General features: G+C 36.5%; 1 protein-coding gene across 1 annotated transcript in view; it reads left to right on the forward strand.

Moving 5' to 3' along the window:
- The window catches only part of kcnb2b (potassium voltage-gated channel subfamily B member 2b), a 126,854-nt gene that overhangs the window by 85,727 nt on the left and 23,957 nt on the right, over nucleotides 1–17,170 (forward strand). The window lies entirely within an intron of this gene.

The raw sequence follows: 17,170 nt of genomic DNA on the forward strand, positions 1-17,170 counted from the left end.
TGGTACCATTTGATATTCAGCAGATCTACAGCCTGAAGGAAACATCAGTTTCTTAGTTCAAACACACCTTTGTAAAAGGTGCAAATGATACTTAATGTATCAATTAATAAGACTAAGTTTGATACTTGCACGTCTCGCCTGTTTGAAAGAGAGTCCTGATGCTCTTTGGGGCTCCAGTAGGTTGGCTGAAGTTAGGGGATGAGAAAGAACCATTTTGAGTCAGAGGATCTTGATGAATGGAAAGACTAGGCACGAAACCTGGCACGAACTTAGGGTGTCCTTAGAAGCGTTCTAGCTCACATCCCCATCTTCTCGGAATCTAACCGAACCGCAGACTGACTGGCTATGTGTTGGAGCCCACCGGGCACGCCCGCACTGGCTCAGGCTCCAACACGCTTCTTAGCAGAAAAAAAAACAACAAGAACATGGGCGGAACTGTGTGTGAGCCTTTTAAGGTCTGAGAAGATTCACGCCTCTCAGGATGGGTTTGTCCAATGAGAAAGGCTGAAATTCCAAGCGGGAGGTTGGAAATACTGGGGAGTTTTATGACCCTTTGTGTGAGAGCATGGTAATTTGCATATGGAACTTGAATCAAAATTACTAAAGATTCTTAGAACACTAATATATTGCCTATGTACCCACATATAATATAAACGCTCATTTAGATCATCAGAAGACAAATTCAAAGAGACCAAACATGGTATCGGTGGGGCTATATTAACTAGTGATCTATCATAACACGCACACAAAACAGTATACAATTCAACAGACAATATACAAGAACAGTAATGGTATACACAATGTCCTGAGGAGATGTGTTCATTCACAGAAAGGTTTTCCTATGAATTAATTAGAGAAGAGTCCATTTTTATGGGCATTGTGTGTCTTTCCTAAGGGTAGATGAATTGTGAGTTTCTCTGCCCGCATTCCTTTGGGCAATAAAACCAGTGATATCAGCATTGGTTGCCATGGAACCAGAGGCCTGTTCTGCCTTTCTGAGGTGTTAGATGCATTTTGGGGGAAGAGTCCATAGACCCTCATAGTTGGTTTGTTGACTGAGGGCTGTTACAGAGTATTTGTTAAATATAACTAAAAAAATTGTGTGTCTGGTTGGTGCAGACGCTACAACTTTAATATTCAAGATAAATGTGATTGTGATAAATTAAAAGAATAGTTTAACCAAAAATGAAAATTTGCTGAAAACTTTCTTACTCTCAGGCCATTCAAGATGTTGGGTCTGTTTCTTCAATGGAACAGATTTTGAGAAATTTAGCAATTTGTCACTTGCTCACCAATGGATCCTCTGCAGTGAATGGGTGCCGTCAGAATGAGAGTTCAAACAGCTGATAAAAACATCACAATAATCCACAAGTAATCCACACAACTCCAGTCTTACATTTTGTGAAGTGAAAAGCTATGTTTTTTTTAAGAAACAAATCCATCATTTTAACTTTAAGCCGTCCAAACTGGCCAAAATATCAGTAGTCCATAATCCATAATAATGTTTTCTCAAGTGAAAAAGTCCATCCCCTGTTGTCTATTCACATCAAAAATCCACCAACATATTTGTTTAGAACTGTTTTGGATTGTTGCTGCTTGTAAACAGTGCTTGTTCTTTGCATATTTCTCTTCTGATTCAGACGAGGAGACTTTTTCACTGGAGAAAGCAATATTATGAATAGAGGACTAGTATTTTAGCCAGAAGCAACAGTTTGAAGTTGAATGAAATTGTTAACTGTTAAATTATGAATTTGTTCATTGCAAACACGCCGCTTTTCACTTCACAAGATGTTAACTGATAGACTGGAGATGTGTGGATTGCTTGTGAATTGTTGTGACGTTTCAATCAGATTTTGGTCTCTCATTTTGACGGCACCCATTCACTGCAGAGGATCCACTGGTGAGCAAGTGATGTAATGCTGAATTTCTTTAAATATGTTCAGATGAAGAAAGAAACTCATCTACATCTTGGGTGGCCTGAGGGTGAGTACATTTTTCAGCAAATATGCATATTGCGATATGTACATTGACGATATTTATATAATTTCAATATATGATGCAGCCCTATTTTAACGGCATCTTTATTGTTATCGCCCTTGGTGTTAACTGGGACTTAAGACGTTACACTGCTGCAGTCTCTTCCAGCATTGCAGCAGCCGTTTTATTTATGTGTTTTTGCGAGAACGAAGGGCACCGGATGGGGATCGCCCAACAGCAGTTGGAAAAGAAGAAAGGGAGGGTTGACACTATTTTTCATGGGGGTTGCATTTGAAATCAATCCCCTACAATCCTGTTGTGGGATTTATAATACCTAAGACAGTTTTCTAAAGGTATCATTCTTCAGTTTTACGGGGTTACATCATTTACTAAAGCTTAGTAATTAGTAACACACTAAAGGTACATGGAAATCAATTATCTTTATTGATTTTCAATTTGATTTCTTTAGACCACAGCTCCATTATATTTAATGGTAACATAAATTGCAGTTGATGAATTATCCAATAATGTCTAGAAAGCATCCTCTGAGTACAAGTGCACTAATGTTGTTCATTAGATACCTCACATAATGGGTCTGATCTAAAAGACCTGTGTTTTTTATTGATCGCTCTCTGTTACAGAAAGAAATAATAGGAGGAAATGGTATACAGTGTTACATATGATAATTTACATTTACATTTAGTCATTTAGCAGACGCTTTTATCCAAAGCGACTTACAAACGAGGACAATGAAAGCAATCAAAATCAACAAAAGAGCATTGATATACAAGTGCTATAACAAGTCTCAGTTAGCTTAACGCAGTACACGTAGCAAGGGTTTTTTAAATAATATAATAAATAAAAAGAAAACCGATAGAATAGAAAAAGAATAGAGCAAGCTAGTGTTAGAGGTCTTTTTTGCTTTTGTTAATTGTATAATAAATGAAAAAAAAACAGATAGAATATAAAAAGATTAGAAAGCAAGTATTATTATTATTATTATTTTTTTAAGAATAGAATTTAGAATAGAGAGTGCTAGAGTTAGAGGGTCAAATAAAGATGGAAGAGATGTATTTTAGCCGATTCTTGAAGATGGCTAAGGACTAAGCTGCTCGGATTGAGTTGGGCAGGTCATGCCTGCCAAGAGAACATTGCAATAGACCAGCCTGGACAGAACAAGATCTTGAACAAGTTGTTGTGAAGCATGTTCCGAAAGAAAGGGCCTGATCTTCTTGATGTTGAATAAAGCAAATCTGCAGGACCGGACAGATTTAGCAATGTGGTCTGAGAAAGTCAGCTGATCATCAATCATTACTCCAAGGTTACGAAAGATGACATGTGGAGGGGTATGTGTTGTTTCAGGAACCATGATGAGGTTAAGAGTGAGGAGGAAGTGATCCGAGGTGTGCAGTGGAGTAGCCAGTACATGATCAGTGGAGCAGTGTCGTGTGTAAATAAGATCCAGTTGGTTGCCTGATTTGTGAGTAGCCGTAGTTAACACTCGCTCGAGATCAAAAGAGGCAAGCAGAGTGTGGAAGTCTGCAGCCTGAGGTTTATCTAGATGGATGTTGAAGTCTCTAGAGGGAGTACCATCCTCAGGAAAGGTTGAGAGCAGCACATCTAATTCATCCAAGAAGTTACCTAGTGGTCCTGGGGATCGAAAAACAACTACAAAATGGATTTTAATGGAGGGTAGGTAATAGTAACTGAATGAGATTCAAAGGAGCTGTTGATACCCAAAGATGGTAAAGGATTAAATTTCCAATCATTAGAGATAAGCAGACCAGTACCTCCACCTCTTCCAGGTGGGAAAATGAGAAATTATTGGAGAGTGCTGCAGGTGTAGCAGTGTCCTCTGGTTTGATCCAGGTCTCTGTCAGGGCCATGAGATTTAGCTTTGAATGACTAATAATAGAAGTAATGAAATCGGCTTTGTTTACAGCAGACTGGCAATTCCAGAGACCAATAGAAAATGAAAGTAGTAAATTAGCAGACATAGGCAAAGTGTGCAGGTTGTTAGGATTGCGCTGCCTATAGTGTGTGAAACGTGGTTTGCGAGTGGTAATGATAGTAGGGATCTGGAAGATCTAGTAAGAATTGGTTATAAAAAAAACTGAAACAAGTAGTAGGAAAAAGGATGAATCAAAAGCGATACTTATATCCCTTGCCGGTGTCACTGACGGTGGAGTCGCACGGTAGAGTTGATGGTCTTTACACTCTTCGGTCTTCACACGAGGAGGGCTGCCACGACCGCTGCCACGGTATACTAACCTTTTTTATACCCGTCGGACAAAACGGAAATTGAATTCAGCTGAACACACTTTACTGTTTATCACAACAAAGGTATAAGCAAGTGCAAGACACTGACAAGGTATGCGATAGAGTACGAGACTAAACGCAACTTCAGCACGTCTCAACACAGTAAACAAACAAGTGTTTCCTAGCAACGACAATTGCGCTAAACACTAATGAGACAAGAAATAAATACACTTACGATCTGCTTTTAACTTCCGCTGATTGACTGCTTCTCTCAAAGAGTATTTCTTTACACTGTCTTTTGCTAGTGCTTGAACACACTTTCCTGTTTATCACAACAAAGGTCTTAGCAAGCGCATGACACTGACAAGGTATACGATAGAGTACGAGACCAAACGCAACTTCAGCAATAATTAATTAATTTATAAACTCAAATGCTGTTTCTTTACTTTTTTTGGCTCACACTTCATTTTAAGGTCCAGTTCTCATTATTAACTAACTATTAACTACTACTTAATAAACTCCTATTTACTGCTTATTATTAATAGTTAGTAGGGTAGTTGTTAAGTTTAGGTATCGGGTAGGATTTAGTATGTAGAATATGGTCATGCAGTATATGTGCTTTATAAGTACTAATAAATACTATTTTTACTATTAACTACTAATAAATACTATTAGTACTATTATTAGTACTAATACTAATAAACAGCCAATATGCTGTTAATATGCATGTTAGTAAGCAATTAATAGTGAGAATTTGCCCCTAAACTAAAGCATTACACTTTTATGGCTTTTACTTTTACATGAGTATTATCTAATTCAGTGTCTCTCAGTTTTGTCACTCTCTTTCAGTTTTATGTCATTTTTTCTCTAATACTAATTTAAAAAGTAGTAAATATGTTGAGCATATAGAAGTATTTTCAAGTGTTACTCTGTACTAGTCCAGCTAACATGCACATTCTATCTAGCGTAAACAAACACACTATTGGTTTTTTTAACTGCTCCTCTAAGGCATGACTTCCTTTCCTAGAGCCACTGTATTGAATGTTAAGATTCTTCTACTCTGTGGTGATTGGTTCTTTTAATTGTAATGCAGGACTACAGCTACCCTATAGAGTGTTTTTATTTCTCCCATTCATATATGTATGAGTGGATCATCTCTGCCTTATGATATAAGCCCTATTCATAGATATTATGCTCAGATGGGAAGAATACTGGCAGAGCTCTATGGCTGTGGCCCGTCTGGAATTTGCGTCAGCAGCCCTCAAGATCCGTATAAACAGTGTCAAAGCTCAGAGAACAAATGACGTCTGAAATCTCAATTGACCGCAACCTTTTTTTTTCAGACATGCAAAGGATGCCATCTTCATGAAGGAACAATAAACATGGAGTCAAGCACACTTCACAGAATCTGTAGTCTGCAAATACATTGAATTAATGTTTTTTTTTTTCCACTGTAGTTTTATGATGGATTTACAGTAAGACAAGCCAGATTCTCAATCAGTGTTCTCCAACATCTCTAAAGCAAACACTATCCCTACAGTGCTAATGGGAGATGAACCATTTTGAGTGTTTAGTAGAGGTAATGTTGTGCTTATGAATGCAGTGATATGGCCGATAATATTAAACAATATTCAGTATCTTGTTTTGTCCAATACTGATAACAAATGGTTTTATGTTTTGCATTTAAACTCTTTGACATAAAATATCATTTAAAAACTTAGAATCTGGACTTTACAATGCATATAGGCAATCTAACTTTTAACTAGTTTTTTATATGCTGAAATATATTTTCTAGCTTTTTATATCTTTATAAGTATTGCAAGTTGATAATTTATAAAATATGATCAATCATATTTTATTGTATATTTTATTGTATAACAATACAGTACAAAATATGTCTTTATACCATAGTCATGTATGCATGTTACAAAAATGCACAACAAAATATATACTATAAATTATCAATTAAAATGATCAGCTGTAATTCCACTATTGAGCTCAGCAATAATAATTGTCCCAGTTACTCATGAATAATATCATCACTGATATATTGTGTGCTTCTGGATTTGCTTATTTAGTGCAAATACACTTCATTCTTCAGTGGAGAAACCAAAAAGGGCATTTTTGCCAGAGACCTGGCACAAAGTACAGAGGAAATTCATGAGACAACGTGAGGTGTCAAATTTTAAAGAGCATATAATGACTCCAGGCCTTTTTCAGTAGCACTGTTACAGCTCCTCACATAGCATCCAAATATAAAATATGCTGTTTAGCACTTAATGGCTTCTATTTACTATTTGCATACTAGACAAATTATTAAACGACAACACAGGAAATGTTTAAAGAGTTATGCAGTGTCGTTTTTTCTGTAGGTTTTACGAGCTAGAAGTAAAGTTAAAGGGAAGTGCCATTAAGATGGAGCTGCTAAGACACTAAACGCTTAATGAAGCAAACTTCTCATTGTTAGAGGATTAGTTTTAATACAAGTACACTAAACTGTGACCAAACATCCCTGTGGAGGCACTGGTTTTCTATTAATAATGTATAGTCCTCCTTTATCTCCATGAAGACGTTTCTTTCTTCCTAAGACTGAATTCTTGAGTTCTTGAGTCAGATTGTTGAACTATATTATGAGCATTTTAGACTGCAGTGACTACTATATTTATCATGGTCTACTCAGCTGTTATCCACAATAAAGTTAAAGGGATAATTCTGTCATCAAATACACATTGTCGTTCCAAACCTGTATGACTTTCTTTCATCTGAGGAACACAAAAGAAGACATGTTGAAGAATGTTTCAACTGATCTGTCCATATAGTAAAAGTCAATAGGGTTCAAAACAACACTGGTCCCCAATGACTTTCAGTGTATGGACAAAAAGCAGGCATTTTTCAAAATATCGTCTTCTGTATCTTCTATCCTTGGGGTCACTTTATAAAGAACATTATTTATATCTTGAGTGCTGAAGTTGGCCAGCCTGCAAAAATCAGTTGAGATTCTGCTGATGTCAGTAAAAGTAAAAGAGAAACTCTAAACTAACAAGTTTACAGTGAAGCCTTGTTGTGAAGGACACAGATAAATGGTCCCTCCGCAACCTCCTGCTTTTTAGCGGTTGTTAATTTGGCCTCAAGCAATGCTTAGATCCCTAGATGTGTCTCAAGTGAGGTCGCTCTGCTGCTAGGCGCTGACACATAGGTCTGCTGGCACTAGCCATCGTAATAGTGCTGAAGTAATGGTTAGACTCATGTGATTTGTGAATGACTCTGTCAGAGAGATAAAGAGAGCAAGAGAGAGTCACAGTCGCTATCATGACAGGAGCATTCATATGGTACAGTCCGTTCTATCTGAGGACATTTTGGGAAAACTGTAATAGGATTTCCATTCTATTTTTGGTAAGGATATAAGAGGTTATAACCGGGTTACTCATTCTTTCCTTATAGGAAGAGATGTCAAATAATCTGATACTTGTTAGTAGTTCACACAGCATGGAAACTTTTGAGTTTATCTGATGTCACTTCCTCCTACTCCCTCAGTGCTCTGGGAATACGAGCACTAAAATGAGTCTATATGGGTTTTTAATGCAGTAGATTGTATTGCTGAAATCAGACAGCACTTCATTATAAAGACTTCTCTTCTAAATGTCCAAATTGTTCTGTGTGCTCATGCTCATTTCAATGAATTAAAGTAAATCTCCCATGAAGAGAGAGGGCACAGCATCCAGCCTCCCTCAAGGGCAGCCGTCCCATCAGAAGCTCATAAAGCCATGGCAACAGACAACGCTCTCTGCCCCTACGGCGCCCAGCAGCTCTCTTAGTAATTTCAGTTAATATTTGGTTACATTTTTGCCAATTTGCATAAAAAATCTTTGTGAATTCCAGTATATCTGATTCATGATAAAAATTAAATGTGTCATTTCTGGCCCTCTAGCAGGGCTGGATTGGTAATCGGGCATACCGGGCATTTTCCCGGTGGGCCGACGTACTTAGGGGGGCGACAGATTTTTTTTTCTGCCAAGGACCGGCTTATCACAAAGCAGACGGAGTGATAAGGCATCTTGCTCCATCTATGTAAATATCGCTTCACCTCTCTTCCACCTTTCTCTCAGTCTCTCAAAATGGACAGACCAAAGCGAAACGCTGGTGCTGAAAAGCTCAGGGAAAAGTAGCTTAAAAATTTGGAGGCGGATGCCACAAAATGTGCCTCATCGTCGGCAGTTGCGAAATGTACACAGCAGCGTTATCAAGGCCTGCTCTGCTGTGAGGGATGCGGTCGAGAGGGCACAGCATCCAGCCTCCCTCAAGGGCAGCCGTCCCATCAGAAGCTCATAAAGCCATGGCAACAGACAACGCTCTCTGCCCCTACGGCGCCCAGCAGCTCTCTTAGTAATTTCAGTTAATATTTGGTTACATTTTTGCCAATTTGCATAAAAAATCTTTGTGAATTCCAGTATATCTGATTCATGATAAAAATTAAATGTGTCATTTCTGGCCCTCTAGCAGGGCTGGATTGGTAATCGGGCATACCGGGCATTTTCCCGGTGGGCCGACGTACTTAAGGGGCCGACAGAATATTTTTTGTTTTTTTTGTCGAGGACCATCACGCACGGATAGCGAGCAGCCAGTGGACCATTGGTTTGACTCCTGTATTGACAGCGTAAACATCCAACCACAATGCGCTATAGACGGAGCTATGAAGTATTTTGCTCTATATAAAGATCGCGTCACCCCGACTTCTTCCTCGTCGGCTTTTCCCACGTTTTCACAGCAGCTTTATCAAGAACAGGCTTGCTCTGCGGTGGGTGATGCGGGCCAAAGAGCAAGGCAGGAGGAGAAGAAGAGAGTAGTTGAATCTGTAAAGTGCTTGATAGGGACTCGCAATGGAGGCAGACAGCTAACCTATCCTAATGTGTGTGCGCGCCATGAGTGTAAACACTTTTCAATAAAATGTAAATTCTTCCCCCGTGATTTTTTGGCCAAGTCAAGTCAAGTGTGTTCATATAGAGGTTTCCATGGGCCAATGCGAATAAAGCTAGATTTAAATAAAAAAAGACATGATATTGTCAGACCTGAGGTTTTATTCTTATCCAAAACAAGATGTGATATGAGGGTACATACATATACTACCAGTCAACATTTTTTTGAACAGTAAGAAAGATCCAATAGAAAGATCCAAAGATCAGCATTCATATGAAATAAAAAGCTTTTGTAACATTATACATATACCATTCAAAAGCTTGGAGTCAGTATATACATACATTCAGTATATACATTTATTTATTTATTTTTTAAATTTGGGGGGGGGATAGAAATTAATTCTTATTTAGCAAGGATGCTTTAAATTGATCAAAAGTGGCGATAAAGACATTTATAATGTTACAAAAGTATTATATAGATATATCGAAGTGGTGGTGGGCCGCCTGGACCAAAAAATGCCAGGGCCGATTTTTTTGTCCCAGTCCAGCCCTGCCCTCTAGCATCCCCAAATGGAATTGAGAAAATGAATAAACTCACGTCACTGGTTAAGCCAGTGTTGCTGTGTCGGGCTGGGGTGCATTTACCGTACAACAACGAAACTTGATGTTTAAACACCACAGTGTTATGCATTGCTGTGGAAACTAGCTAGCTAGTCACAACTTTTTAAATCACATTAACATGCAGTATGTAATCACCTTTACATGCGGTTCATTCACTCAGCAGCTTTCTCCACAACGTAATTTTTGTCATTTTGTTTTGTTTAATGTTTATTGCGGGTTCACTCTGCATCATACTTTATGGTTCCTTTATGCATTTACATGTGCACACTTCAAAAGCGGTGCTGATTGTTGACACGCTAAGATGTAAAGATCGAAATGTGTATATATAGCATAAAAATAAAAGATAGAGAATGTACTAAATATACTAGTTTGCTTCATTTTATTACTGAGAGCATGATCTATGTAAATCCACATGCCATACTAACAAGAAACTATGCTTCCAAACACAGGTCGAGACTCGAGAGCTGTATTTTTAACCACACAAGTTTGCAATGCTGTTTGCGAATGTTCATTGGAACTATGGATTCGGGAAACACCAAGCTGTTGAACTATGTTGGTAACAATGGAACTTAGTTAGCTAACAAACATAGTTGGCTAATGATGCTTTTGGGAAATGCACCCCTAGTCGGGATGCACAAACAAACAGAGCAATGTTTATGTAAATACCATAGTATTAAAAAAAAACATGTTTTTTTTTAACACTAGCATGAATTTCATAGAAGTACAAGAGTAATATAGCATGTCATTTAGAAACTAGCCTTAAGTACAATTAACTATCATAGTATTATTAAAATGTACCATGTTTTTAGATACTAGCGTGAAGTACAATGAAGTACCAAAGTATTTAAAAAAATATCCCATGTTTTTTTTTTAACACTAGCATGACGTACAAGATTACTATAAAAATAGACCTTGTTTTTTAGACACTAGCTTGAAATACAATGAACTATCATAGTATCATGAAAATATTGTTGCCATATTGTTTTAGACAATTTTATGTGAAGTACGGTAAAAATGTACAGTATTATAAAAATACTGTGGTGTTCTTTGAAGTACCAAATCCCATGACATATGAATATTTAGTCAAAAGACCATGGTAATGCCACATTTTTTTTATATATTTGGAAGGGATGTCACAATTTGGTTGATTTGCTTTACGTAATTTTTTAATAATTCAGGTTTACTTGCTACTACATGGCAGAAGTAAGCTATTTCCTGTAAATGTGCGAGACTTCCTGCTAAAGGTAAATAACTAGAAGAATATCAAAGTGCAGTAAGTGGTAAAACTGTTTGCACTACAAACCAGAGTGTTTATGATTATGATAATATATTTGAATAATATGATCAAAAAAATCCACTTTGCAATATCAAGCAGCATAACAAGCTGTTTTTGTGGTGACTGTGATTTCACCAAGTACAACATGTTCCTGGATCAACATCCTTGTTGATCCTGGAACAACATTCCAATTAACCAATCAGAATTGAGGGATGACTTTACAGGAAATGTCTGTTTTAGGCTTACATTCAGGGTTAGGTGCTTCTACACCCTTGTTAATCAGCTATCATTTCACACTGATTTTAGGAATAAATTATGGGTAAGGTTAGGTTTAGGGGTAGGGATTGGATTTAGTCTATATTTTTGGACAGTAATGTTGATCCAGGATCAACAAAAGATGTTGATCCAGGAACATGTCTTACTTGGCAAAATCACGGCGACCCTGTTTTTGTACAGGTAAAAGACCAGAAACCTCACACATTCAAGTTACAAATGGCTTTACCAGCTTTTATGGTAAAAAATAAGGTGGATAGAAGACCCGGAAATGTAGTATAGACTGTACTTTCATTTATTTATTTTCCTTCATAATGAAAAAGAGTTGAAAATAAACAGTATTTTGATCGGTTACACCTTATTTCGATAGTCCACTTTAGACATTCTACTAACTATAAGTAACTTTGTAACTACATGTCAACTACATGTCAACTAATTCTCATTAATTTGCAACTACATATCTACTAACTCTAAGAGTAGACTTAGGGTAGGTTTAGGGTTAGTAGAATAAGTTGACAAAGAAAGTGTTAGAAGATATTAAGCAGACAGTCTACTAATACTCTACTAACTGCTAGTTGACATGTAGTTGCAAAGTTACTTACTGTTAATAGAATGTCTAAAGTGGACTATCGAAATAAAGTGTTACCTTTTGATCTTTAGGTGAACTATTCCTTTAAGCAGCAATAGTCATGTCACATTGGTTTTACTGCAGAAGAAACAGCCCCTCAGAACAGGCCATTGATCTCGCTGAAAGAAACGTGTCTTTTCTATGCAGATCGCTGCCTGTTTCCCTCACAACACCATCCGTGAATAGGAGATCCATTTGTCTGTTGTCATGGCGATGGCATACACTATCACCACCACAATGTCGGGACACCTTTGTCTCAAGAAGTCATGTCCTTATCTGGCTGTCAGGCTAATGACAAACAAGAGCTTTTCATTATACACATCCTTTATAAGTGGCGTTCCAAACTCGTTTCAAGTGAAAATGGCCCTCCAGCTCTAATGTCCTCTAGAATGTCACTGATTCTACCTCTGTAAGAATCATTTCAATCTCTTACAGCTAACTAAGGCACAGGCACATAAATGAGCATGTGAATTGTACCGCCAGATAAGAATCAGCTTGATTTTCCTGCGTACTGTATGTTAATTAATTTGGGACTGACTGCTGAGTTCACAGCTTAATAAATTTATTCATGAGAACATAATTTAAATGGATCCCATTTAAACCTGATTAAAGTGGCTGTACAACTGCTCTTTTCTATTCCCAGTGGATATACAATATTCACCGGCTCAGTAAAATAATGCTTACAGTGTGTGTCATCACGTGAAACTCATTTCAAAGATAAGAGGAAGTTCTCGAAGGCTTTGCTCTTATCGTATAAACATATTTCAGCAAGATGTGCTTTGCAAGTAAATGCATATAAAAAGAAGTGTCATGCATCTATTTTTTCCTCTGTCCTGTATACATTTTTTTCATGAATCAAGTATAATTGCAAATGAACTTCACAGCAAGTGCATCAAAAAATATATATGATGTAGAAACAGTTTTTACTCAGAAATTGCTAGTAAATTTCACAATTACAAAGAAATGGCCAGTAACACACTGAATTTAATATGAAATTGTGAAGCAGAAAGACTGTAGTATTTTCTCGTAAAAATACTCCAATCATTTTTTGTTTAATTAACTTTTATTAACAACTAATTTTTTACATACGTGTGTATGGAGGACTATAGGAGTGGCACTGAAAAATAATTTATAATAATTATCAATGTATTAATTCAAAATGAAAAGTGTAGATAGATAAGTCAGTTTATCAAATTGATAAACTATTTCATTCAATATAACAATAAAATAAGAAATTAATAAACCCCTTTCCAACTGACAAAAACATAGACACATTTGATAAATAATTTTAAATGCTTTTTATTGCATTTGTCTATTTCTATAGTCTATTTGTCTATCGAGTAAAAAAAAAAATCCACTGAAAAAGGACAGATAAAAACAATTTGTAAATGCTTTATAAAAATGTAATTTAAATGTTGCATTTAAACTGATTTTTTATGACATTTAACTAATGTTTTAAACATGAATTAAATAAACAGTTTTAAATATGTCTATTTATTTGTCAGTTGGATTGTTTTTCATTTTCATTTCTGAATTAATACATTGATCATTTATTTTTTCATTTTATTTTTAACTCTCTGCCTGCCAGAGTATAGAGTATTTTTTAAGATTTTGTTGCCACTAGCATTGTTAAAATCACATTTGTGACCCTGGACCACAAAACCAGTCTTAAGTCGCTTTGGTATATTTTTAGCAAAAGCCAAAAAAAATACATTGTATGGGTCAAAATTATCGATTTTTCTTTTATGCCAAAAATCATTAGTATATTAAGTAAAGATCATGTTCCATGAAGATATTTTGTAAATTTCCTACCGTAAATATATCAAAACTTCAGTTTTGATAAGTAATATGCATTGCTAAGAACTTCATTTGGACAACTTTAAAGGCGATTTTCTCAGTATTTTGATTTTTTTGCACCCTCAGATTCCAGATTTTCAAATAGTTGTATCTCGGCCAAATATTGTCCTATCCTAACAAATAAAAATAAAATAAAAATAGAAAGCTTATTTATTCAGCTTTCAGATGATGTATAAATCTCAATTTCGAGAAATTGACCCTTATGACTGGTTTGGTGGTCCAGGGTCACATTTGAAAAACTTTTATGACCGCCCAGAATATATAGTTGTATGGATATTTAAAACTAAATAAATAGTTAATTTTCTTTATCAACCATGAATTTCCATAGAAAACTGAAAAAATTTTATATTTTTATTTGTTTGTTTGTTTGTTTCATCAGATCCATTTTTATGTAAAAGACCAGCTTAGACACTTTCATAGTACATTTTTTGTACCACTTCCAAAAACCTGTTACAACTTTTGAGAAAAAGTTTTTGAAATAAAAGATCATGAAGATGATTTTGTAGAATGTGCAACTCATTCTGTTCCAAAGTCTGAATGGTAATGATACGTCTGCATGTTTTTGAATTGAACAACCTTTAAAAACCCTGGCGTACATACAGTAACTCCGCCAGTGACCAGACATGTGACATTCTAGTCATTTTAACAGTATGTGAACTCATACACGTACTAGGTTGCGTTGTGGACTGTAGCCACCCTGTAGAACGAACTGGAAGGTATTCCCAATGTTATTTCTGTCCGACACCTCACCTTAAGGCTTTACAACTATGGCCGCCTCTCACTTGACAATCACTTGTGTCATGAGTATGTGAGTTTTCAAATGACTGTAGTACCCCAATCTGACAACTGACTGAAACGCTCGTGTCTGAAATAACCCGCATTATGCTTGTGGTATGATATGAAAGATGTCAACCTACTGACATTCAGTGTTACCTCTCAGGAAGACAGTGGTGGATAGAGCTACTAGTGTGCCTAAAACAAAGTCATTCTTCCATGCAGTGTATTCTCAAAGGGCAAACAATCTTCAGCATACATAATTCAGCTTGAAGGACAGCTATTCAAAGTGTGTCATGCTGAGTAAAGAGAGAGCCAAAGCAGGAATTCATCTCTTTATCTGAAGGTGCTTTTATTAAACTACCTATTAAGTGAATGAGAGCTTTCTTTTACACACCGGCAGCAAGAGACACCAGAAAAAAGTTTGCTAATTCAAGTTCAGTAAATCAGTTCAGCGAACAGCTGCTATTGAGATGAATAGCAATGTTAAGAAATAGCTATATAGATACTGCAGACGACCTTGTTTGGGACGGCTCAGATTTGAACTTCTTGTATTGCTCATGAATATTAGCATCTGCATCTTTCTTTTGTCCATATTTATATCCAATTCTTTATCCTCCTGTCCCTCTTATACTCTGCAAAGGGAATGAGATGTTAAATCCTCTTGACATTAAATGCCTGTATCTGATATTAGGATATGGAATATCAATAGGAACTTTAGACTAATTGCTATATTAACTGCAACAATGACTGATAAAATGAAATCACATTTCACAATCAATGCAGCCAGCGATCATAGATGTCCGTCTAGAGAGATGCATCCATAAATCTTAGTGCTTAAAATGTAGGGGTGTATTATTTATTTATTTTTTGGTATCCAATTGCATTTTATATTCTTCACTGTCTGTTCTCCCATGCTTTCTTATCAAAGCACATTTGGTCACTCTGTGGTCACATGGGATGCTTGGTTGGAAAGAGAGTACGGTTATTTATATATATATATATATATATATATACACACACACACACAAATCTATCGAAGACCCTATCCACCTTAGATTTAAAAAAAAAGTTAATAATAATTACAAAAATAATTATGAAATTAGTTATAATTTTATTATATTTTAATATATTTGAAAGAAATATGTAATGCTAACCAAGGCTGATCAAAAATGCAGTAAAATAGTAATATTGTGAAATATTATAACAATTTAAAATAACTGTTTTCTATTTGATTATATATTTTAAAGTATTTTATTCCTGTGATGGCACAGCTGAATTTTCAGCATCATTACTCTAGTCTCCAGTGTAACATGATCTTTCAGAAATCATTCTAATATGCTGATTTGCTACATTTCTTATTATTATCAATGTTGAAAACAATTGTGCTGCTTAATATTTTTGTAGAAACCGTGATACTCTACTATTCAAAATTCTGGGGTAAGTACAATAAAAATGAGAAATAATTTAATGTTTGTTCAGCAAGGACGCAATAAACTGATCCATAGAAAACATGCGCCATCAGAAGAGTTTTTTTTTTTTCAGTCCTGTAGTGTTTGATGAATAGGGTGACTGTTCAAACCCTGAAAGTGTCATTTACTCTCTGGAAGTAAGAAAAAGTGCCATTAAAGTGAAAGTGAGAGGACAATTGAGAGCGAAACGGTTTAATCAATGTTCATATAAAAACTTGCAAGCCCCGTATTTACCGGCACATCTGTCTTAAATGTCACAAGGACAATGACACAAGGAAGAATTGAGATGTATATATATATATGAGAGAGGAAATAAACAGAGCCGGATTCTATTACAGATAATCATGTCATTTCCAGAACTGTCGATATCTTAATCGCACATCTCAGGAAAGGGATGTGAGATTCTCTCTGCATTCGTTTGCATTCCTCCTCAGCTCCTCCTGCGGGTTCAGCACAGCTGTAGAAATGACCTCTCAGTCTCTCAACATAGAGTAGTAGGTGCTAAGTGTAATTGTAAATGACAGTACTGCACATTAAAATCCCTTGATGCATTTGGGCACTGATGACATATTAACTCACATGCTTGAACCACACACTGATCCCCACTGAAGTTCAAATTCATACTAACTCAGTTTTCTTGTTTTTGCTGCTATTCTTGTGCCACTATCATAGAGGTATCTTTTCTGAGCCACACTGAAATAAGGTTTCCATTTCAGCCTTTATAACTATATTATTCTACATATCTAAAATATTATTTAGGGGTCTGTAACACAGTTCGTAGTTCGGGAAGAAGGAAGCGGGAACCGGGGAACGTTCAACAAACAAACAAAACTTTAATAATAAAATAAACACAAAATAGTGCGACAGCCCCTCGCAGACGACTGTCACACACAAACAGAACCAAAACACAAAATAAAATCCAGGCCTGGTCCTCTCTCGTCTTTCACTGTCGTAGCTCCTCCTTGTATCCTTCTGGAGCTACTCCGTGGGACTCGAGACTGGTGAGTGGTGCAGGTGTCGCTCATTATCAATTACTCCACTGGCCTCGCTCCGTTCCCACGGCTCTCGGCCCCGCCCCCACTCGTCACATACCCCCATCGCCCCTCGCAGGCCGGGGGGT

Source organism: Sinocyclocheilus anshuiensis, unplaced genomic scaffold (genome assembly GCF_001515605.1).
Source record: "Sinocyclocheilus anshuiensis isolate Anshui unplaced genomic scaffold, SAMN03320099.WGS_v1.1 scaffold7, whole genome shotgun sequence".
In the NCBI taxonomy this organism is placed as follows: Eukaryota; Metazoa; Chordata; class Actinopteri; order Cypriniformes; family Cyprinidae; genus Sinocyclocheilus; species Sinocyclocheilus anshuiensis.